General features: G+C 40.1%; 1 long non-coding RNA gene across 1 annotated transcript in view; it reads right to left on the reverse strand.

Moving 5' to 3' along the window:
- Positions 1 to 4,334: 4,334 nt before the first annotated feature.
- Positions 4,335 to 26,366, reverse strand: part of LOC144308463 (uncharacterized) — an 852,603-nt gene continuing 830,571 nt past the window's right edge. Inside the window, exon 2 of the long non-coding RNA XR_013374932.1 lies at positions 4,335 to 4,441. This is a non-coding gene — a long non-coding RNA (uncharacterized LOC144308463). The remainder of the gene's footprint in view (positions 4,442 to 26,366) is intronic.

Genomic DNA, 26,366 nt, shown 5'->3' on the forward strand with positions numbered 1-26,366 from the left:
CTTTTATGGGGAGGAGTATTAGGGTAACAGCAGACCTCTCCACAGAGACCTGGCAGGCCAGAAAGGGCTGGCAGGATATATTCAGGGTCCTAAATGAAAAGAACATGCAACCAAGAATACTTTATCCAGCAAGGCTCTCATTCAAAATGGAAGGAGAGATAAAGAGCTTCCAAGACAGGCAGCAACTGAAAGAATATGTGACCTCCAAACCAGCTCTGCAAGAAATTTTAAGGGGGCCTCTTAAAATTCCCCTTTAAGAAGAAGTTCAGTGGAACAGTCCACAAAAACAAAGACTGAATAGATATCATGATGACACTAAACTCATATCTCTCAATAGTAACTCTGAATGTGAACGGGCTTAATGACCCCATCAAAAGGCGCAGGGTTTCAGACTGGATAAAAAAGCAGGACCCATCTATTTGCTGTCTACAAGAGACTCATTTTAGACAGAAGGACACCTACAGCCTGAAAATAAAAGGTTGGAGAACCATTTACCATTCGAATGGTCCTCAAAAGAAAGCAGGGGTAGCCATCCTTATATCAGATAAACTAAAATTTACCCCAAAGACTGTAGTGAGAGATGAAGAGGGACACTATATCATACTTAAAGGATCTATTCAACAAGAGGACTTAACAATCCTCAATATATATGCTCCAAATGTGGGAGCTGCCAAATATATAAATCAATTATTAACCAAAGTGAAGAAATACTTAGATAATAATACACTTATACTTGGTGACTTCAATCTAGCTCTTTCTATACTCGATAGGTCTTCTAAGCAAAACATCTCCAAAGAAACGAGAGCTTTAAATGATACACTGGACCAGATGGATTTCACAGATATCTACAGAACTTTACATCCAAACTCAACTGAATACACATTCTTCTCAAGCGCACATGGAACTTTCTCCAGAATAGACCACATATTGGGTCACAAATCGGGTCTGAACCGATACCAAAAGATTGGGATTGTCCCCTGCATATTCTCGGACCATAATGCCTTGAAATTAGAACTAAATCACAACAAGAAGTTTGGAAGGACCTCAAACACGTGGAGGTTAAGGACCATCCTGCTAAAAGATAAAAGGGTCAACCAGGAAATTAAGGAAGAATTAAAAAGATTCATGGAAACTAATGAGAATGAAGATACAACCGTTCAAAATCTTTGGGATGCAGCAAAAGCAGTCCTAAGGGGGAAATACATCGCAATACAAGCATCCATTCAAAAACTGGAAAGAACTCAAATACAAAAGCTAACCTTACACATAAAGGAGCTAGAGAAAAAACAGCAAATAGATCCTACACCCAAGAGAAGAAGGGAGCTAATAAAGATTCGAGCAGAACTCAACGAAATCGAAACCAGAAGAACTGTGGAACAGATCAACAGAACCAGGAGTTGGTTCTTTGAAAGAATTAATAAGATAGATAAACCATTAGCCAGCCTTATTAAAAAGAAGAGAGAGAAGACTCAAATTAATAAAATCATGAATGAGAAAGGAGAGATCACTACCAACACCAAGGAAATACAAACGATTTTAAAAACCTATTATGAACAGCTATACGCCAATAAATTAGGCAATCTAGAAGAAATGGACGCATTCCTGGAAAGCCACAAACTACCAAAACTGGAACAGGAAGAAATAGAAAACCTGAACAGGCCAATAACCAGGGAGGAAATTGAAGCAGTCATCAAAAACCTCCCAAGACACAAGAGTCCAGGGCCAGATGGCTTCCCAGGAGAATTTTATCAAACGTTTAAAGAAGAAATCATACCTATTCTCCTAAAGCTGTTTGGAAAGATAGAAAGAGATGGAGTACTTCCAAATTCGTTCTATGAAGCCAGCATCACCTTAATTCCAAAGCCAGACAAAGACCCCGCCAAAAAGGAGAATTACAGACCAATATCCCTGATGAACATGGATGCAAAAATTCTCAACAAGATACTGGCCAATAGGATCCAACAGTACATTAAGAAAATTATTCACCATGACCAAGTAGGATTTATCCCTGGGACACAAGGCTGGTTCAACACCCGTAAAACAATCAATGTGATTCATCATATCAGCAAGAGAAAAACCAAGAACCATATGATCCTCTCATTGGATGCAGAGAAAGCATTTGACAAAATACAGCATCCATTCCTGATCAAAACTCTTCAGAGTGTAGGGATAGAGGGAACATTCCTCGACATCTTAAAAGCCATCTATGAAAAGCCCACAGCAAATATCATTCTCAATGGGGAAGCACTGGGAGCCTTTCCCCTAAGATCAGGAACAAGACAGGGATGTCCACTCTCACCACTGCTGTTCAACATAGTACTGGAAGTCCTAGCCTCAGCAATCAGACAACAAAAAGACATTAAAGGCATTCAAATTGGCAAAGAAGAAGTCAAACTCTCCCTCTTCGCCGATGACATGATACTCTACATAGAAAACCCAAAAGTCTCCACCCCAAGATTGCTAGAACTCATACAGCAATTCGGTAGCGTGGCAGGATACAAAATCAATGCCCAGAAGTCAGTGGCATTTCTATACACTAACAATGAAACTGAAGAAAGAGAAATTAAGGAGTCAATCCCATTTACAATTGCACCCAAAAGCATAAGATACCTAGGAATAAACCTCACCAAAGATGTAAAGGATCTATACCCTCAAAACTATAGAACACTTCTGAAAGAAATTGAGGAAGACACAAAGAGATGGAAAAATATTCCATGCTCATGGATTGGCAGAATTAATATTGTGAAAATGTCAATGTTACCCAGGGCAATATACACGTTTAATGCAATCCCTATCAAAATACCATGGACTTTCTTCAGAGAGTTAGAACAAATTATTTTAAGATTTGTGTGGAATCAGAAAAGACCCCGAATAGCCAGGGGAATTTTAAAAAAGAAAACCATATCTGGGGGCATCACAATGCCAGATTTCAGGTTGTACTACAAAGCTGTGGTCATCAAGACAGTGTGGTACTGGCACAAAAACAGACACATAGATCAGTGGAACAGAATAGAGAATCCAGAAGTGGACCCTGAACTTTATGGGCAACTAATATTCGATAAAGGAGGAAAGACTATCCATTGGAAGAAAGACAGTCTCTTCAATAAATGGTGCTGGGAAAATTGGACATCCACATGCAGAAGAATGAAACTAGACCACTCTCTTTCACCATACACAAAGATAAACTCAAAATGGATGAAAGATCTAAATGTGAGACAAGATTCCATCAAAATCCTAGAGAAGAACACAGGCAACACCCTTTTTGAACTCGGCCATAGTAACTTCTTGCAAGATACATCCACGAAGGCAAAAGAAACAAAAGCAAAAATGAACTATTGGGACTTCATCAAGATAAGAAGCTTTTGCACAGCAAAGGATACAGTCAACAAAACTCAAAGACAACCTACAGAATGGGAGAAGATATTTGCAAATGACATATCAGATAAAGGGCTAGTTTCCAAGATCTATAAAGAACTTATTAAACTCAACACCAAAGAAACAAACAATCCAATCATGAAATGGGCAAAAGACATGAACAGAAATCTCACAGAAGAAGACATAGACATGGCCAACATGCACATGAGAAAATGCTCTGCATCACTTGCCATCAGGGAAATACAAATCAAAACCACAATGAGATACCACCTCACACCAGTGAGAATGGGAAAAATTAACAAGGCAGGAAACAACAAATGTTGGAGAGGATGTGGAGAAAAGGGAACCCTCTTACACTGTTGGTGGGAATGTGAACTGGTGCAGCCACTGTGGAAAACTGTGTGGAGGTTCCTCAAACAGTTAAAAATATACCTGCCCTACGACCCAGCAATTGCACTGTTGGGGATTTACCCCAAAGATACAAATGCAATGAAACGCCGGGACACCTGCACCCCGATGTTTCTAGCAGCAATGGCCACGATAGCCAAACTGTGGAAGGAGCCTCGGTGTCCAACGAAAGATGAATGGATAAAGAAGATGTGGTTTATGTATACAATGGAATATTACTCAGCTATTAGAAATGACAAATACCCACCATTTGCTTCAACGTGGATGGAACTGGAGGGTATTATGCTGAGTGAAGTAAGTCAGTCGGAGAAGGACAAACATTATATGTTCTCATGCATTTGGGGAATATAAATAATAGTGAAAGGGAAAATAAGGGAAGGGAGAAGAAATGTGTGGGAAATATCAGAAAGGGAGACAGAACATAAAGACTGCTAACTCTGGGAAACGAACTAGGGGTGGTAGAAGGGGAGGAGGGCGGGGGGTGGGAGTGAATGGGTGACGGGCACTGGGTGTTATTCTGTATGTTAGTAAATTGAACACCAATAAAAAAATAAATAAAAAAAAAAAAAAAAAAAAAAAAAAAAAAAAAAAAAAAAAAAAAAAAAAAAAAAAAAAAAAAAAAAAAAAAAAGGACCAGATTCTGGGACCTGCCAACAAACTGAGACAGAAACAGAGAATATTGACCCAGAAATGGTAAAACCAGGGTTCCTCAATGGAAGTGATGGTGGGGGAATAGGAATGGACTATTTTGAAACATTAATTTTGCAATCTCACCAACACCTTTGATGTGCCTTCTCAGTGCCACTCTCCTTGCTAAGGCCCTCTACATATTTCAGCATGAAGAGCTCAAGTTTTCCTGGATCTGGGGTCCTAAGGGGAAGGGAAGAAAGGAACTGAGTGGGGAAGCTGTTCTGAAGGGAAGGAGGGAGGCAGTGAGGAGCAAGGCAGGCTGGTGAAGCCCTCCCCCCAGCAGGCACTTCAATAATCTGATTTCCATAAAGATAACTTTCCTGGCCATAAAAATTTTATTGAAACTCCCAGCAGCCTGATAAAAGCATAATTCCACTGACCACAATCTACCTAGGAATAGCTCCAGGATATTAGACTGAAACTCAGCAAAGTTATCCCTTCTGGAAGGCTGTTCCACTCCCCTTCCCCCTTTCCCCTCTCCTCCCACATGCGGGAGGGGCCTCTGTTTGGCTTAACTGTGGACCATCCATACTCTGTGGAGAAAATGTCTGTCCAGCCCTGAAAATAATCCCAGCTCTACAGGCCTGGGACAGAGAGACAGGAGGCCCTGGGCCAGGTAGTATGGGGGATGTGCTAATATTCCTCTCACAGCTCCGGGCTTGCCATGGCCCGTTCTAGACCTGCTGCTCCTCCAGGGTACATAAGAGCCTTCATCTCTGAACCCCTGATTGAGGTCCAGTCTAGACTTGGAGTCCCCGAGTACCAGCTGGAGACAGAACTTAAAAAGAAAGACTCCAGGGCAGCCCCCTGTAGCCCAGGGTGTGATCCTGGAGACACGAGATCGGGTCCCACGTCGGGCTTCCTGCATGGAGCCTGCGTCTCCCTCTGCCTCTCTTCTCTCTCTCTCTCTCTCTCTCTCTCTCTCTCTCAAAAATAAATAAAATCTTTAAAAAGATTGGCCAACAGACATGGATCTGAATCTTCGCTGTTGCTTACTGACTATGTGATCTTAAGCAAATCACTTCTCTGAGCTTCAGCTTCCTTATCTGTAAAATGGGGGGAAGAATACTTATTCAAAGTGTCAGGGATAATGGCAGAATATGAGATGTCCTATATAAAATAGGTGGTGTGGGGCACCTGAATGGTTCAATGGTTGAGAGTCTGCCTTTGGCTCAGGTCCTGATCCTGGGGTCCTGAGATGGAGTCCTGCATTGGCACCCCACAGGGAGCCTGCTTCTCCCTCTGCCTGTGTTTCTGTCTCTCTCTGTGTGTCTCTCATGAATAAATAAATAAAATCTTAAAAAAATAAAATAGGTGGTATGATGCCTGGCACAAAGTAAGCATTCAATATGCTACTCTTCATCACCAAGAAAGAGCCACAGGGCAAAGCATTTCAAAGACAGCACCGTTAAAGCTGGAACAAAACTGCCTTATGGTCAAGCCCCAACCCCAATCCTGCAAGATACATGGTGGAAAGGTTAAATAGACAGATGGATGGGACAGGGAATGTGAAGGACTCAGCTTTGTGCTTCCTTGTAGGAACGAAAGGGCTTCCTTGTAGTAGAGGATAGATTCCAAGAAAACAGCCCATGGAAGCCTCCCTAATTCTATGGGTTAAATTGCTGATCTCTGACTAAACTAACTCCCTCTGTGACTTTGGGAAAGTCCTTTTCTTTCTGAGTCTCAGGTGATACCACCTGTCAAATGGGAGTGGGCAGTTAGATGAAGTGGTCTGAGTAACTCCCAGGTTGACTCTACACAACTAAAAAGCTGTCCAAAATTCTGATTCTTTGGGACTATGTATCTATTTATTTAGTCAACAAATATTTATTAAGTACTTACTATGTACAAGACATTGTTTTAAGTGCTGGGAATAAAGCATTTGGAAAAATAGACAAAAGTTGTTGCTTCACAGAGCTTGGTGAAATCATTAAATAGAATCAATCAGTAAAATATGTTGGACACACAAGTGTTAAGTCCAAAGAGAAAAATAAAAGTAGGGAAGAAGGATAGGGAATGTTGGAGAAGGGTTGAAGGCGCTAAGAACTTTAAAAAGAAAAGTAGTCAGGGAAGACTTCACCAAGGAAGCAGCATTTGATTAAAGATTGGAATTGGATATGGGAGCACACCATACAGGTACCTGGGAAATGAATATTCCAGGAAAAGCGAACAGCCTGCACAAAGGTCTTGAGGTAAATGTATACTAACTCTTAGAAAAACTAGGAGATCAGTATGCTGGAGAAGAGAGAGAGAGAGAGAGTTGTAAGAGATGAAGTCAGAGATTTAACATGAGCCAGTTTGTGAAAGGTCTTATAGGCCTTTACAAGGATTTCATATTTTATTCTGAGTGAAGGGGGAATCTTGAAAGAGGGCTTTTTAGCAGAGGAGGGACATGGTCCAGCTTCTGCTTTACAGGATCCCCCCCAGCTTCAGTTTAGAGAATAGACTGATGGTGGGAGGAGAGCCTGAGTAGAAGCAGAAAGACCAGCCAAGAGGCAACTATATTAATCCAGGCAAGAAATGATGGTGGAGTAGAGGGGTTGTAGTGAGTCAGGAAGAGAAATCAGCAGGGAAGCCAATGGAGTAGCTTACAGAGAGGGGGTGGTTGTCATGGAGCTGTGACAGGTCAGAGAAGAGAGCCAAGAAAGGACCAGAACTGCCATGCCCTGTCCCAGAGCATGCACAGATGGCCTCACTGATGGGTGGGTCTGGGGATAACTATTGTCTGAGGAGGAGGACAGAATCAGTTTACTCAGCTACTCTCAGGGTTTTTTTTTATGACCTATTCTATACATCTCTCCTCCTTGGTTAAGGCAAGAGTGGGAAGAGTGACAGTTCTGCCTATCAGAGAGCCCCCCCCTGAGGGTGGGGATCAAAGTTCCATGCTCTCTAGAGTGAGGTGTAACTGACATCCATTGACTCACACTACCTGTATCTGAGTGCTGCCTCTCTGGGCTGCCCAGAGAGTATCCCATACTACTACTTGCAAATGTGTCCTACTAGTTAGCAAGAGAAAGTAGAATTGGATACCCAATAGTGTACATAAGAGAAAGACATATTGGGACTGGACAGAGGTCAAGACAACATCGAATCCCCAAAAAGTGGTTAATTAGAGTGAACTCAGGGGTAGTTAACATTCTTTTGGGGGTACTAGCAGGGGTAGCAGTACTCTGAGAAGGCTCCGCAGAGGTGATTGGAAAAAACAACTGGAAGAATGAGTGTGGTCCATGTATGTAGCACAAAGAGGCCAACCTCATCCTTGTCCTGGCTCTGCCACTTATTTGCTGTGAGATAGTAGTAAGGTTCCTCACCCTTTCTAAGCACCAATTTTCTAGACTGGGCAGTTAAAGATTTGGATGAAATTATCTCTTGGCTAACTCTCAGTGAGGAAGTCATAGGCTGAGAGAATCTAAAACTAGACTGAAGCTTCCTTGAAGGTTGGTATCCCAGCACTCAGTACAGACACCAGCACAAAGCTAGTCCTCAACCAGTGTTTGTTGAGTGGTTTGTTAGGTCTGTTGGGTGATGCCTGAAATGGCAATATCTCTCTAGAGACTTCTTAGTCTCAGTTTCTATTATTCCTCCTAGGGGATATGTTTATTGGTTTTTGCCTGATTAGTACTTATTATTCAATTTCTGGTAGGATAATCTATATATTCTTTAAGGAACTACTTTTCTCCCATGCTCAGTCTCTGTGGTTCAATTAGGGATTGACACCACTCTTGGCTCAAGGAAAGAACATATGATCCAGGCCTAGCTCCAACTCCCCTGGCCATGAAAATTAGTTTAGAGATTGGCACAACAAGACTTAATTCTGGAACTTTTGAAGGAATTGTTGGGAAGAGATAATTTCTCTTTACATTGAATTTGAAGCTTTAAGGATGTTAACTTGAACCTGTTGGCTGCCATCTTGTAATCATAAAGGGAGAATATACCAAAGAATGGCACCAATACATAAGAGAGCAGAACTGAAAGAAGGAGAGCAGAAGAATGAGTCCTAATGATTGAATGAAGCTCTAGATTCAGGTGCACCGAAAGCTAGATCTTACCAATAAGCTTATCTACTTTGTGAGTGGATAAAAATTTTTCTTAAAAAAAAAAAAGAAGCTGAAGCCTGATCAAGTTGGGCTTTAGTTACTTGCAACAGGAGGAATCCTGAATGATATACATTCTCCTCACCTTCCATATGGTCCAGTCACCCAGGGCCACGTGTCAGTCTGAAATAAGCCACAAACTTTAATGTCTCCATCTCTTGCATGTGCAGTCGCTTCTGTTTAGAATGCCCCCCCCCCTTTCTTTATAGATGTCCATCTATCCTACAAGAGTCAACCAGAGCAGGTCATCTGGAATGGTGGAGTAAGGACCTCCAAAAATCTGCTTCTTCTTAAAAGCAGTAAAAACTCTAGTACGACTGGTCAAAATAAACTTTTCCAGAACTCTAGCAGCTAACCAAAAGTTTGCTACAATCTAAGGAGCGTTATTTGAAAAAAAAAAAAAAAACTTGATTCTTGGTAAAAATGCAAGTTTTGTAAGGTTTGTTTTGCACTATTTCCCTCTATTTCTTCCTAGATCCATGATAACCTTGAAAACCAGCAGCCTAGCCGTAACCAGAGAGGGCAGATCAGCTTTGGAGATCCTGAAAACACCCAATTCACAGAGAATTGTTACTACTTGAACTAACTACCTGCTCCTTGGGAAAACATCTTTCATGGAGCTTTTATTTGATCTGGCTCCGAGTTCACTCAGTGAGGAAAGTCTTATCACTCAAACATCTGTTGAAAATAACTAGTAACAACTGTTTAATATCACAGCAGCAGTACCAACTGGGACAAACAAGAGGCTATACACCTGAAAAAGCCCTATGCTTTCACTTTTGTGTGACATTGGCGCTTTCTAGAAGTAGAAAGTGATGGCTAAGGCAGAGTTACAAATTGATGGAGCATTGAAGTAGTACCCCAAAACATACACACACGCACATAGCCTCTTATCAGAGGGTGGTTGTTTATTGATTGATTCGAGGCATTTAAAAAAATCTCTGACTAATTATTAGCTGACCACTAAGCTAAAAAACCATACACTTCTAATGGCCATATATAACAGAGAATGTACTTTATGGGAATAGTTCAGAAAAATCACTAAATAGAAAAACAACAAGAACTAAAGCAAGCAGTAACAAGAACAACTCCTGGGGGCGGGAAAAAAACTAATTATCGGAGTTGTCATATTATATTATTTGAAATGACCAGTTTTCAACAACAACAAAAAAATATGAGACATGCGGGATCCCTGGGTGGCGCAGCGGTTTGGCGCCTGCCATTGGCCCAGGGCGCGATCCTGGAGACACGGGATCGAATCCCACGTCGGGCTCCCGGTGCATGGAGCCTGCTTCTCCCTCTGCCTATGTCTTTGCCTCTCTCTCTCTCTCTGTATGACTATCATAAATAAATAAAAATTAAAAAAAATATGAGACATGCAAAAAGAAAGTATGGCCCACACACAAGGGGAAAAAAAAACAATCGAAATTGTTTCTGAGGAAGCTCACAGATGGAACTTACTAGACAAACACTGTATTTATTTATTCATGAGAGACTCACACACAGAGGTAGAGACATAGGCAGAGGGAGAAGCAGGCTCCATGCAGGGAGCCTGATGTGGGACTCGATCCAGGGACTCCAGGATCATGCCCTGGGCCGAAGGCAGACGCTTAACCGCTGAGCCACCCAGGCATCCCCACTTTATTTTTTAGATATTTATTTATTTATTTATTTTAGAGACAGAAAGAGAGCATGAGTGGAGGGACGGGCAGAGGGAGAGGGAGAGGGAGAGAGAGAGAGAGAGATAAGCAGACTCCCCACTGAGTTCAGGGTTCATGGTGGGTCCCAGGACCTGGAGATCACATCCTGAGCCAAAACCAAGAGTCAGACGTTCAACTCACTGAACCATTCAGGCGCCCCTAGACAAATACTTTAAATCAGCTAGTACAAATATGTTCATCAAAAATCAACTAATGCAATGCATCACATTAACAGGCTAAAGAAAAAAATAAATGATTATATCTGTAGAGGGGGAAAAAGTATATTACCAATTTGTGATAAAAATTCTCTTGATAAAGAACATCTACAAAAAAACTTACAGTTAACATCATAATTAATGGTGGGAAATTAGATGTTTTTCCACTAACATCAGGAACATGCAAGGATGTCTGCTTCTCATAACTTCTATTCAAAATTGTACCAGAGGGCTTAGTAATGCAAGAAGACAAAAAAGGTATCCATATTGGGAAGGAATACATAAAAATCTTTGTTCACAGATGACATGATTATCTATGTAAAAAATCCTAAAGAATCAACAAAAACTCCTGGAAGTAATAAGCAATTATAACAAGGTTGCTGAGTAGGTTGGTCAATATATGATTTTCTTAAAAAACTGGAGGAAACCATGTCTAAAAAATTAAAGGGCATCCAAATTGAAAAGGGAAACACCAGATTATTTCTGTTTGTAAATGACATGATCTTATACATAGAAAACCCCAAAGATTACATAAAATGCTTTTAGAGTAAACAAATTCAGTAAAGTTGCAGGATACAAGCTCAACACAAAAAGATCAATTATATGCCTATGGATTAAAAATGAACAATTCAAAAAGAAAATTAAGAGAACAATTTAATTTACAATAGCATTAAAAAGGATAAAATACTTAAGAATAAATTTAACAAAAGGATCAAAAGACTTGTACACTGAAAACTACAAAACAATGTTGAAGTAAATGAAAGAAGACACATAAAGTGAAAAGACATCCCATGTTCATAGATTGAAAGACTTAATATTGCTAAGATGACAAAATTTACTCTAAGAGATCTACAGATTCAATGCAGTCCCTATCAAAATCCTAACAGTGTTTTTTGCAGAAATAGGAAAAACATCTTAAAATTCATATGCAAATCTTAAGGAAGCCTGAATAGCCAAAACACTCTTCAGAAAGAAGAACAAAGTTGGAGTACTTACATTTTCTGATTTCAGAACTTACCACAAAGCTACAGCAACTAAAGCAGAGGCATGCTGGCATAAGACCAAACATATAGACCAATGGAATTGAATAGAAAGCCCTAAAATAAACCTTTGTGTATAGGGACAGATAATTTTTGACAAGAATACCAAAACCATTCAATAGGGAAAGAGCAATCTTTTCAACAAATGCTTTTGAAAAACCTGGATATTCACATGCCAAAGAATGAAGTTGGACCCCTATTTAATATTATACACAAAAAATAATTCAAAATTGAGTACATCGGAGAAGGACAAACATTATATGGTCTCATTCATTTGGGGAATATAAATAATAGTGAAAGGGAATAGAGGGGAAGGGAGAAGAAATGGGCAGGAAATATCAGAAGGGAGACAGAACATGGAAGACTCCTAACTCTGGGAAACGAACTAGGGGTGGTGGAAGGGGAGGAGGGCAGGGGGTGGGGGTGACTGGGTGGCGGGCACTGAGAGGGGCACTTGACGGGATGAGCATTGGGTGTTATTCTGTATGTTGGCAAATTGAACACCAATAAAAAATAAATTTATTATTAAAAAAATTGAGTACGTACTTAAACATAAGAGCTAAATGGGAGGAAATCTTCAGGACATTGCATTGACACCAAAAGCACAGGCAACAAAAGGAAAAATAGGCAAATTGGACTTCAAAATTAAAAACTTTTGTGTATTAAAGGACATTATCAACAGAATTAAAAGGCAATCCATGGATCGAGAAAATATATTTGGAAATCACATATTTAATAAGGGGTCCAGAGTATATAAAGAACTCCTAGGGGGACTCTGGGTGGCTCAGCAGTTGAGCATATGCCTTTGGCTCAGACAATGATCCTGGAGTCCAGGGATTGGGTCCCATGTCCAGCTCCCTGCATGGAGCCTGTTTCTCCCTCTGCTTGTGTCTCTGCCTCTCTCTGTGTGTCTGTGTGTCTCTCATAAATAAATAAATAAATTATTTTTAAAAAGAACTCCTAAAAGTCAATAACAAAAATCAAACAACCCAATTTAAAAATGGGCAAAGGATTTGAATCAACATTTCTGCAAAGAAAATATACACATAGCCAATAAGCACATGAAAAGATGGTCAACATCATTAATCATTAGGGAAATGCAAATAAAAACCACAATGAGACATCACTTCACCCCCATTAAGGTAGCTAGTATTGAAAGAAAGAAAGAAAAAAGGAAGAAAGGAAGGAAGGAAAATAGGAAGGAAGGAAGGAAGGAAGGAAGGAAGGAAGGAAGGAAGGAAGGAAGAAAGAAAGAGGCAAACAAAACAATAACTGTTGACCAGGATGAAGAGAATTCAGAACTCTTGAGCACTGCTAGTGGAAATGTAAAATGGGTACAGCTGCTGTGGAAAAGAGTAGGACAAAAACTTAAAAAACTGAATTGCCATATGATTCAGCAATTCCAGTTCTGAGTATATGCCCAAAGGAATTGAAAGCAGGGACTCAAACAGATATGTGCACACCAATGTTCACAGCAGCATTATTTGCAATAGCCAAAAGGTGGAAATGAAGCAAATGTCCATCAATGGATGAATAGACAAAAAAAAATGTATAAACAATGGAATATTATTCAGCCTTGAAAATGAAAAAAATTCTGACACATGGTATAGCATGGATAAACATTGAAGATATTAGGCTAAATAAAATAAGCCAGGGGTACCTGCATGGCTCAGTGGTTAAGTGTCTGCCTTCGGTTCAGGGTATTATCCCAGGGTCCAGGGATCGAGTTCCACATTGGGCTCCCTGTGGAGAGCCCGTTTCTCCCTCTGTCTGAGTCTCTGCCTCTCTCTGTGTGTCTCTCATGAATAAATAAGTAAAATGTTTTAAAAAATAAAATAAAATAAGCCAGACACAAAAGGACAAATATTCCATGATTACACTTATATGAGATACATAGAGTAGTCAAATACTAGAGACAAATAATAGAATGGTGGTTGCCAGTCAGGCTGAAAAGAGGGAGAAATGGAGAGTTATTGTTTAACAAGAGATTTTCACATTCAGAAGATGAAAAAGTTCTGGAGATGGATGGTGGTTTGGTTTCACAACAATGTGAATGTAATTAATATCAACAGCATTATGCTTAAAATGATTAGAATGTAAGTTTTTTATTTTTATTTTTTTATTTTTTATTTATTTATGATAGTCACAGAGAGAGAGAGAGAGGCAGAGACATAGGCAGAGGGAGAAGCAGGCTCCATGCACCAGGAGCCCGACGTGGGATTCGATCCCAAGTCTCCAGGATTGCGCCCTGGGCCAAAGGCAGGCGCCAAACCGCTGCACCACCCAGGGATCCCAAAATGTAAGTTTTTTAAATCATATTTTTTTAAAGTAGGCTCCATGGCCCACCATGGGGCTTGAACTCATGACCCTGAGATCAAGAGTCAAATGCTCTACTGACTGAGCCACCAAAGCATCCATAAAATGGTAAATTTTATGCTTTGTATATATTTTACCACAATAAAAACAAATTTTAATCTAAAAATATATACAACAAATTTATACTGGCTACCATAAGAATGGTTAAAATGGTAAATTTTATGTTATATATATTTTATAACACATACACAAACACAAAAGAACCAAATAGAGATTATGAAATTGAAAAGTACAGAAACTGAAATGAGAAATTCACTAGCAAGGCTCAACAGTAGATTTGAACTCTCAGAAGAATTAGTAAACTAACTTGAACTGAGATTTCCCAGTATGAAGAGTAAAAAGTAAAAACAATGAAGCATAATGAACCAAGCCCAGAGACACATGGGACAGTATCAGGTGTACCAACACATGCATAATGGTAGTTTCAGAAGAAAAAGAGAGACAACGGGGCAGAAAGAATACTTGGAGAAAAATGATCCAAATTCCTAAATACAATTTAAAAAACCCAACAACACTAATCTACGTATACAAATAGCTCAATTAATTTCAAATCAAATAACACAGTGAGATCCCCACATAGATATGTCATAATCAGTTGATAAAACAAAAGACAAAGAGAGAAACTTGAAAGCAGTAAGAGAAAAATCACGTGCATGTGATCAGCAATAAGATTAATGAGATGATGTGAATCTAACTTCTTATCAGAAACCAGAGTCCAAAAGACAGAAGGATGACATGATCAAAGTACTGAAAGAGAAAGACTGTCAAGCAAGAATTCTCTGGTCCAGGAAAACTATCCTTCAAAAATGAATGAGAAATTAGGATATTCAAATATTTAAAAAAAAAAACAGATATTTCATTGCTAGTCTTACCTACTGATATTTCATCACCAGACCTGCTCCACAAGAAATACTAAAGGGAATTCTTCAAACTGAAATGAATGGACTCTAGATGGTAATATGAAACAGCAGAAAGAAAAAATAGAGTATTAGTAAAGATAACTCATAAGTATATAAAACACAGTACAAATGTAATTTTGCTTGTAATGCTTTTCTTCTATCTTAAGAGACAATCCCATAAAGAAATAATACAATTGTGTTAATGGGCTTATAATGTATAAAGATGAAATTCATATGCCAGTAATAGTATAAATGAGGAGGGAAGGAATTAAGTTATATGGGAGCAAAGTGTTCGTATTCTATAGATATTACGATAGTATTAATCCAGACCAATTGCCTCAAATTAAGATCTTAATTGTAATATCCAGGAAAGCCAATAAGAAAGACAACAACATGAGAGCCCCAAAAGTCAAAAATAAGTGGTAAAATAAGTGACAAGAGAATTAAAATGGTACACTAAAATATCTAATTAACACACAAAAGGGGCAATAATGGAAGAATGGAGGAACAAAAAAGACTTAAGACACATAGAGAACTAATAGCAAAATGGCAGTTATAATTACAATCTCACTAGTAATTGCAGTAAATGTAAATGAATTAAACACCCCAATCAAAATGTAGAATGGATTTTAAAATCCATGATCAACTATACATTCTCTATAAGGGACATATATTAGATTGAAAGGAACAAATTTGTTAGGAATAAAAAGGTAGGAAAAGATATGTGAACAGTAACCAAAAGAGAGAGTTGGAGTATCTATACTACCAACAAAATAGACTTTAAGACAAAAATTGTTACTTTCTAGTAATAATGTTACTAGAAAATAATGTTTTATAAGGCTAAAAGGTTTAATCAAATGGAGTGATATAAAAAATATAAAGTTATATGCATCTAACAAAAGAGCTCCAAATTACATGTAGCAAACACTGACAGACTTGAGGCAAGAAATAAAAAATTCAGTAATAATTGTTGAAGACTTCAACACCCCACTTTCAATAATGGATAAAACAACTAGGCAGAAGATCGATAAGGATATAGAAGACTTGAAACAACACCATCAACTAACCTAACAAACAGTCTACTCAACAATGGCTGCATACATACTCTTCTTAAATGCATATGGAACATTATCCAGGGTAGACTGCATGCTATGTCATAAAACAAGCCTCAGTAAATTATTTAAAAGGATTAAAATAATACAAAGTGAGTCCTCCACTCAAAATGAAAATAAATTAAAAGTCCATAAAATAAGAACATTTGGGAAATTTGCAAATATGTAGAAATTAAATGATGCAGTCTTTAATGGGTTAAAGAAGGAATAACATGGAAATAAGAAAATACATTGAGATTAATGAAAACAGAAACACAACATACCCAAACTTATGGGATACAGCTAACACAATACTCAGAGGGATATTTTATAACTATAAATGCCCATATTGTAAAAAGAAGAAAGATTTCAAACAATAACCTAACCTTCCACCTTTTAAGTTTTTTAAAACTGGAAAAAGGAGAGCAGACTGAATCTCCAGCAGGTAGAGGGAAATAATAAAGATTAGAGCCCAAAATAACCAATAAATAATAGAAAAACAATAGATAAAATCAACAAAATTAAGAGTTGGTTCTTAAAAAAAAAAAGAGTTGGTTCTTTAAAAATATCAACAGAATTGATAAATCATTAAATAGGCTGGCCAAGAAAAAAAAGAGAATAGACTCAAATTGTAAAAGAGAAATGAAAACAGGATAGAAATAAAAAGGACTCCAAATATTTTGAAAAACTGCATACCAATAAATGAGATAAACTAGATGAAATTAATTTCCAGAAAGAAATCACTGAAATTGATGCAAGAAAAGTAAAAATATTTGAATAGACTATAACAAGTAAAGAGATCAAACAGGTAGTTTTTAAAAAACCACAGGGGTGCATGTGGTTCAGTCTGTTAAGCATATGGCTTCAGCTCAGGTCATGATTCCAGGGTCCTGGAATCACCGGGGCTCCCTGCTAGTGGGGAGTCTGCTTCTCCCTCTCCCTCTACCCCCCCCCAACTCAGGCTCTCTCTTGTTCTCTCTCAAATAAATAATAAGTTAAAAAAAAACACAGAGAAACATACCTCAACATAATAAAGGCCATCTAAGAAAAACCCACAGCTAACATCATCTTTAATGGGGAAAAACTGAGAGCTTTTCCCCTAAGTTCAAAAACAAGACAGGGATGTCCACTCTCACCACTTTTCTTTGACATAGTCCTGGAAGTCCTAGCTACAGCAATCAGACAACAAAAAGGGAAAAAAGCATTCAAGTTGGTAAGGGTGAAGTAAAACTTTCACTATTTGCAGATGACATGATACTCTGTATAGAAAACCTGAAAGACTCCATTAAAAAAACTGTTATAATTGCAGGGTGCCTAGATGGCTCAGTCAGTTAAACATCTGCCTTCAGCTCAGGTCATGTTCCCAGGATCCTGGGATCGAGTCCTGCATGGGGCTCCCTGCTCAGCAGGGAGTCTGTTTCTCCTTCTCCCTCTGCCATTGCCCCTGCTTGTGCTCTCTCAATCTCTCTGTTTCTCTCTTTCATAAAGAAATAAATACATACATATGTAAATATTTTTAAAAACCTGTTGGAATTGATAAATTCAGTAAAGTCTCAGGATACAAAGTCAATGTACAGAAGTCTGTTGTATTTCTATATGCCAATAATGAAGTAGCAAAAGGAGAAATTAAGAAAGCAATCTCAGGGCAGCCCAGGCGGCTTCAGCCCAGGGCCTGATGCTGGAGACATGGGATGGAGTCCTGCATCAGGATCCCTGCATGGAGCCTGCTTCTCCCTCTACCTGTCTCTCTGCCTCTCTCTCTCTCTCTCTCTCTCTCTCTCTCTCTGTGTGTCATGAATAAGTAAATAAAATCTAAAAAAAAGAAAGCAATCTCACTTATAATTGCACCGAAAATAATAAGATACCTAGGAATAAACCTAATCAAATGGATCAATGACCTGTACTCTGAAAACTATAAGACACCGATGAAAGAAATTGAAGAGGCCACAAAGAAATGGAAATACATTCCACGCTCGTGGATGGGAAGAACAAATATGTTAAATTTTTATACTACATAAAGCAATGTACATATTCAGTAATCTCTATCAAAACACCAATAGTATTTTTCACAGAACTAGAACAAACAATCCTAAAATTTGCATGGAACTACAAAAGACTCTGAATAGCCAAAGCAATCTTGGAAAAGAAGAAAAAAGCTAGAAGCATCATGATTCAAGGCTTCAAGTTATATTTCAAATTTGTAGTGATCAAAGCAGTATGGTACTGGGATAGAAACAGACATAGATCAATGAAACAGAATAGAAAACCCAGAAATGAACTCACAATTACATGATGAGTTGATCTTCAACAAAGCAGGAAAGAATATCCAATGGAAAAAAGACAGTCTTTCCAACAAATGATGTTGGGAAAACTGGGCAGCAACATGCAAAAGAATGAAACTGGACCACTTTTGTACACCATACATAAAAATAAATTCAAAATAGATCAAAGACCTAAATGTGAGGTCTGAAACCATAAAAATCCTAGAAGAGAGCACAGGCAGTACATTCTCTGACATCAACCATTGCAACTTTTTTCTAGATAGGCCCCTTGAGTCACAGAAAGCAAAAGCAAAAATAAACTATTGGGATTACATCAAAATAAGAAGCCTATGCACAGAGAAGCAATCAATCAACAAAACTAAAAGACAACCTACTCAGTAGGAGAAGATATTCACAAATGACATATCTGATAAAGGGTTAGTATCCAAAATATATAAAGAACTTATACAACTCAACACACAAAAACCAAATTATCCAATTAAAGGTGGACAGAAGATATTGCTCCAAAGAAGCAATTGCTCCAAAGAAAACATACAGATGGCTAACATATGCGAAAAGATGCTCAACATTACTCATCATCAAGGAAATGCAAATCAAAACCACAATGAGATATCACCTCACACCTGTCAGAATGGCTACAATCAAAATCACAAGAAACAACAGGTGTTGGTGAGGATGTGGAGAAAAAAGGAAACTTCTTGCACTGTTAGTGGGAATGCAAATTGGTGCAGCCACTGTGGAAAACAGTATGTATGGAGTTTCCTCAGAAAGTTAGAAATAGAGGGGCAGCCCTGGGTGGCTCAGTGGTTTAGCGCTGTCTTCAGCCCAGGGCCTAATCCTGGGGACCCAGGATCAAGTCCCACGTCAGGCTCCCTGCATGGAGCCTGCTTCTCCCTCTGCCTGTGTCTCTGCCTCTCTTTCTCTCTGTGTCTCTCATGAATAAATACATTAAATATATTTTAGAAATAAAAATAAAAAAATTAAAAATTAAAGAAAGTTAGAAATAGAACTACCATATGATCCAGGAATCACAGTACTATGTACTTACCAAAAAAAATTTCAAAAACACAAATCAGAAGGGATACATACACCCCTATTTGTATTGCAGCATTATTTACCATAGCCAAATTATGGAAGTAACCCAAGTATCCATCAATTATCAATCGATCAGGTTCCCTGCGGGGAGCCTGCTTCTCACTCTGCCTGTGTCTATGCCTCTGTGTGTGTGTGTGTCTTTCATTAATGAATAAATAAAATCTTTTAAAAAATTATAAGTTGATGATTGGATAAAGAAATGTGATTTTATATATATAATGGAATATTATTTGGTCATAAAAAATAAAATCTTGCCATTTGCAATGATGTGGATGGAGCTAGAAAGTATAATGCTAAGTGAAATAAGTCAGAGAAAGAAATATGATTTCACACATGTATGGAATTTAAGAAACAAAACAAATGAGCAAAGGGAAAAGATAAGAGAGAGTGGGAGAGAGAGAGAAATCAAGATACAGACTCTTAACTATAGAGAACAAATTGATGGTTATCATAGGGGAGGATGGTGGGATGTAAAAGTAGGTGATGGGGATTAAGGAGATCACCTGTAGTGAGGAACACTAGGTGATGTATGGAATTGTTGAGTTATTCTATTGTACATCTGAAACTAATATAATGCTGTATGTTAACTATACTGGAATTAAAATAAAAACTTCAGAAAAAAATCCCACAAAGCTCAGACTCAGATGACTTCTCTGGTGAATTCTACCAATTATTTGAAGAAAAATTAATACTAATTCTCATAATGTCTTCCAAAAAATTGAATAGTAGGAAATACTTCTCAACTTATTCTATGAGGCCAGTATTGACTTGATACCCAAATTAAAAATATTACATGAAAACTACAGGCCAAAAAATAGACTCCAAAATATTCAACAAAATACTAGCAAGCTGAATATAGCAGCTTATAAAAAGATTTATCCACCTTACCCAGGTGGAATTTATCCCCGGAATTCAAGGTTGCCTTAACAACCACAAATCAATCAATGTACACTGTATTAATAGAATAAAGGACAAAATGCAATAATTTTAATGGACACAGAAATGGCTCTTGAAAGAAATCCAATAACTTTTCATAAAAAAAAAAAACACTGAAGTAGGAGTAGAAAACATGATTAACTCAACTTGATTAAGAGCATGTAGCAAAAACGCACAACCAACATCATAGTTCACAGTGAAAAACTGCATATTTCACTTTAAGGTCAGAAACAAGACCAGGATGTGTGCTTTCACCACTTCTATTAAACATTGTACTGGAGGTTCTAGCCAGCGCAAGTAGGCAAGAAATATATATAAAGGCATTTGGACTGGAAAGGAAGAGATAAAACTTGGTTATCAGTTCTAATAGTGTTGTCTCTATGTGCATGTGTTTCTGGGGATTTTGTATATACAAGGTCATGTCATCTGTGAATAGAGATAGTTTCAACTGATTTTCAACAAGAGTGCCAAGACAATTCAGTGAGGAAAAGAGTGGTCTTTTCAACAAATAATGGTGGGAAAACTGGATGTCTGCAGACAAAAGAATGAAGTTGGACCCCTACCTCACACCATATTAAAAAATTTATCCAAAATGTATTCAATATAAGAGCTAAAAGTATAAAACTCTATAGAGAAAACAGTGACTTTGAATTAGATTCTTGGGGCACCCAGGTGACTTGGTTGGCTGCCTTCAGCTCAAGTCATGATCTCAGGGTCCTGGAATACATCCCCAGGTTGGGCTCCCTGCTCAGTGAGCAGTCTGCTTCTCCTTCTGCCTCTGCCCCTCCCCCTGCTTGTGTGCTCTCTGTCTCTCTCTCTCAAATAAATAAATAAAATTGTTTAAAAAATTAGGTTCTTGTGGTGTCTTAGATGTGACACCAAAAACACAAGTGACGAAAAAAGAATAGAGAAATTGGACTTCATCGAAATTAAAAATTTTGTGCTTCAAAGAACACCATCAAGAAAATGAAATGATAAAAACACATCACAAAATGGGAGAAAATGTTTGCCAATCATATATCCAATAAAGGACTTGTATTCAGAATAAAGAATTCTTACATCTCAACAATAAAAACAAAATTCAATTAAAAAATTGGGAAATGATCTGAATAGATATTTCTCTAAGGAAGATACTCAACTGGCCAAGAACACATGAAAAGACACTCACCATAATTATCCATCAGAGGAATGTACATCAAAACTACATACACTAAGGATTGCTATAATCAAAAAGACAACTAACATCAAGTGTTGGCAAGGATGTGGAGAAATTGAAACCATCCTACATGCTGATGGAAATGTAAAATGGTGTAGCTGCTTTAGAAAATGATCTGGCAATTCCTTAAATAGCTAAACATAGAGTTACTATATGATTTAACAATTTTACTCTTACATACATACCTAAGAAAAATGAAAACATATGTCCACGGAAAAATGTATACATGAGGGTTCATAGCGGCTTTATTAATAATAGCCAAAAGTGGAAAAAACCAAATGTGCATCACTAATAAATGTGGTTTCTCCATATGACGGAACATTACCCAGTCACAAAAAGGAACAAAGTACTGTTAGATGCTACAATGTGGATGAAGCTTAAAAACATTATGTTAAGTGGAAGAAACTAGATATAAAATGCTGCATATGACATGAATCCATTCATATTAAATTTCCAGAAAAGGCAAATCCATAGAGATAGAAAGGAAATTAGTGGTTGTCAGAGGCACAGGGTGTGGGAGGTGGGGAATTGAGAATTACTGCTAATTGGCATAGGAATTCTCTTGGGGTTGATGAAAATGCCTCTAAAAGTAGATAATGGTGACGGTTGCACAACTCTGAATATACTAAAATCTACCAACTCATGCTCTTTATCTTTTTAAAGATTTATTTATTTATTTGACAGAGAGTGTGAGTGGGAGGGAGAGAATTGCAAGCAGACTCCCTGCTGAGTGTGGAGATGGATCCAAGGACCCAAGAGATTGTGACCTGAGTAGAAACCAGGAGTCACACGCTTAACTGACTAAGCTACACAGGCGTCCCTGACTTGTGTACCTTAAAAGAGTGAATTTGATGGTTTATGAACTATATCTCCGTAAGGATCTTATTTTTTTTTAATGAATCACTCAGGTTCATTCTTCTGTAAAAGTATCCTGAGTTTCACAAGGACAAGGGGACAGGACAGAGAATTAGAAAGGCCTGAGCTACCATTATTGAGTGTCTTTGGCAGGCACTGTGCTGGGCACTTTACATACCTGAACTTGTTTTGAATCTAGGACTAATTCTGTGGGAAGGGAGCTACCCTCTCCATGTGATAGTCATTTTAGAGTTGGTGAACCTGAGCCACCTGCAGAAAGTGGTGGAGGCAGGATTGAAACCCAGATCTGTGCTCTCTGTCCTCTTCCAGGGGCCTGGCAATGGTTGGGTGGGGGGCCTTCTGCCATAGATAATCCTTGTCCTTTGATCCCTGTGTCCCCAGCCATTGAGTGGAGGGGCCAGTGGCCCTGGTTAGAGCTCCATCCCTGATGCCCTGTCCAACTCAGCTCTCCGCCTTGATGCAGATGGCTGGGATGGGGAGTGCACAGGAGCTCGGCTCTGGCTGCTGAAAACCCATCTTGAGCTCCAGACTTGCAGACTGGGTGTATTTTTATCACAGGTCACAGGGAATTTCCCCGACCAGGGGATCGATATCAGTTCATTATTCATGGGGGGAAGGGTGGAGTCTGGGTCAGGCAGCCGTGCTTGAGGACTCCTTCAAGCATTTCCTGCCCTCCCTCACCCTCACCCTAGCTCTATCTAAGCAGGGCTAGGTGCTTTACAAAAGTTACTCATTTATACCCATGATCTTCAGAGTAAGCAAGGTTCATCTAATGCCTGCTTTACTGAGATGCAGAAGGGTTGAGAGACTTGTCCAAGGTCACACAGATAATAATTGTCAGGGCAGGGCTTCAAATTGAGGTGGGAGAGGGGCATCAGTGGAGGGAGACCCACTAAGAAGGTCATGTGACTTCACCTTTCCAGACTCAACTTCTCCCCCCGCTTCCCCTTTCCCCCTCCCCCCTCTGTTCCAGCCCTCCCACCTATCTGAGCTCTCTGAGGACACTGTTTCTAGTGGTGTCAGCTGACTTGGTGAGGTGGGCAGCAGGAATTCTCATTTGACAGATGAGGAAACTGAGGCACAGGGATGGAGAAACCACAAAGTAGCCCATCAATAACCACAATGCAGGTCCTCTCCCTTTCAGCTGAGCATTTTCCCCACTACACAGGCAGACAAACCACTTTTCCAGATTAGCCTAGTAAGTTTGGGATGAAGGCCTGTAGTCACATCCTACCTGCAGGAACTCAGGGCCCAGTTAGGAGTCTAGGCACAGCAGCTTCCTAAACTAAGAAGATGCTTTCAAGGCTCATGCCCTGCCAACTGCTCTGCCCACTATCAGTTTAGATGGAGCTAGGGCCTTGCCAAGGTGCAGAGGACATCCCAGGGAGCACCAGTTCCCAGGCAGGCACCAGGAGCAGCTCCAGATGCTGGCCTTCTGCCCCGAGTGTACTGTACACCTCCCATCTTGGGCTTCCCCAGCAGCCACAGGCACCTTGCTTCTTATCTCCTGGTTTCCCTCAGGACCCAAGCTGCTTCCTGGAACCAGGAAAGCCATGGAAGCCCCATCCTCCCTCCCTAGAAACAGCTCAAATGACCATTAAGCTTTGAGCAGATGTAGGCAGTGGCAGGTGAGGGCCCAGGGCAGGAAGCATTCTGTTCTCTGCTAATTAGCCTCCTATGGCCAGCAGGGAGGGTCTGGGGCCTCAAAGCAAAACAGCCACATCAGTTCTCCATGGCTGCTCCTCTACTGCCCGCAACCTGAATGCTTTGGGCCTGGTGGGCAAGCAGATGTCTAGACAGCCCATGATACATGGCAGGGAATGTGAGATGGGGGTTTTGCAGATGGTCTCAGCCCTATGCAGTCCAGTCCAAAGGGCCTCCCTGGGAGTTGTGAGAGGGCCAGGAAGCCTGAGGGGCAGCAGGCACATCTTAGGATCAGAAAGAACTTCCCAGCACTGTCTGCTGTGAGACCCTGGGCTCTGCTCTTTCCTTGTCATGATCATGCCTTGTCATGACCACCAAACCACTTCACCAACTTGGACTCCAGGCTCTCATAAAGCAACTCTTCCCCCACCTTCTCCATTGTACAGATGAACAAGCTGAGGCTCAGAGAGGTGGGAGGTTGTATCATGTAGAGCAGTAGCGGAGCAGGGATAAAGCTCTCCCCCACCAGCGCTGTCCCTCACCCTATCTGTGCCCCATCACCTTAGCTTAGAGATACTGGCTTATCAGAAGGTGAGGCCTATGGAATTCCCCTCTATTTTGCCAGTTCTGATGTCTGATGCTTAGTAAGTGCTTAATGTTTTTAGACTGATGACTTCCTGATTTGAGCAGCTCCTCAGAGACCAGTTGAGCTTTGGAGAACTTTGATGATTGGCTTGAGGTGGTGCTGGAGGCTGCCCATATATATTCCTAGAGCCCTCTCAGAGCTCTCTAGTGTTCCAGTCTCCCTTCATCCCTGATCCCATCCCTGTTTCTCCTTGCTCTGGCATCCAGGAGGCTGATGCTCAGGGATTTTTCACACCAAACAGATTGTGGTTCCCCACTTCCCCAACTCCAGTCTGAGACCTTGCCATATTCCAAGCCCTACCCAGGGAAGATCCATCCAGGTCCATCCAGAGGGATATAGGGCACCAGAAAGCTCTTCAGGCAGGTTTTGGTCACAGAGAGGGACAGGCCTTTGAAATCTCTCTGTTCCTTGGCCCTCAGACTACCACCTGACTTCTTTCTGGCCAATTAGAGCACTGTTAGAATTGTCTCAACATCTGCCCCCCCCCCCATCACCACACAAAGGGATGACTTCCCAATGAATCTCTCTCTTCATGTTCTTCCATGTAGGCTTGAGTTCTTCAGGAAACATCCCCAAGTCCTGCTGAGAATAACTAGGTCTTTGTAGTCTGCAAGACTTTGATTATGGCTTTTGCTGGAGTCAGATCAGTGCTACTGTCAGTGTTCACTGCCTGCCTCATGTCTAAGCTTGCTTTGCCCTTCAGGCGCTGCTTTGGTGTTTGGCTACTCTTGCCAGGGCTTCCCTGGCATCCATGTCAGCTTTCCCAGCCATCCTCCTCCTTTTGTACCTGCCCCACCCTCAGGCCCAAGCCAAAGTAGCCTCAGAGCTGAGCTCTATGGATGTGGCAAGGTAAATCCTTACCAGGTGACGAGCACTGTGATTAGGCAGATGGCCACCATCTCTTTTGATTCTCAGGTCAACCTGCTGAGTGAGTTAGAGATCCACAGTCCCAGCTTACAGATAAAGAAATTGAGGCTCAAATAAATACTCATGAGGTAAGCAGTGAAACTAAAAGCAAAACCAGTTCTGCCTGATTCCAAAGACAGAATCTGGGCAGCTGAATAAGATGAACTAGGGCCAAGGAAGAAGCCTGGAGGTGTGGCAGTAACTGTGTGGGCTTGGAGTTATCCTGTGTGAACCTCTGAGGGGATTGCTGGATAATAGCTGGCATTTATTGGGCATTTACTGTGTGATAGGCACTGTGCTTGGTGCTTTATATACACGGTCTACACAAAAACTCCAAAGCAGAGATGTTTTTGTTCCTACTTTATAGAAACTGGGGTATGGAGAGCCAAAGTAACTCACCTAGGGTCACCCAGCAAGTAAGTGCTGATCGGAACCTAGATGCCACCCACTGCACTTGCTCTTTCCACCTGCTGCATGCAGGAATGGGTGACTGGCCCTGAGGAGTTCAGAACCAAGATGAGTGACAGAATGCTGGGTTGAGAGAGCAGACTGCACAATGTGAAGTGACATGCAAAATGTGCTGCAGGTGAGGATAGATGCCAAAGAGCCAGGAAGGTGAGTTTTGTTGGAAAAGGCAAAAGGCCATAAGTGAAGCTCAAGCCAAAGTGCTCCCAGGGGTAGCTAGAGGAGAAGGGTCAGATAGGGGGCCCTGCCAAATGGGAGCAGTTGGTCAGCCTGGGCACTCAGAACTTGCTGAATCTGGGGTCCCAATCTGAATGACTTTGAGAAGCCAGAAATCAAAGGTCTGAGGCAGGAGCCAGCAACCAGTAGTGGCCAAGGCACCTGGAAGGAAGTGAGGTGATAAGGCTCTTGCTGG

The sequence above is a fragment of the Canis aureus genome, chromosome X (assembly GCF_053574225.1).
Source record: "Canis aureus isolate CA01 chromosome X, VMU_Caureus_v.1.0, whole genome shotgun sequence".
Lineage (NCBI taxonomy): Eukaryota > Metazoa > Chordata > Mammalia > Carnivora > Canidae > Canis > Canis aureus.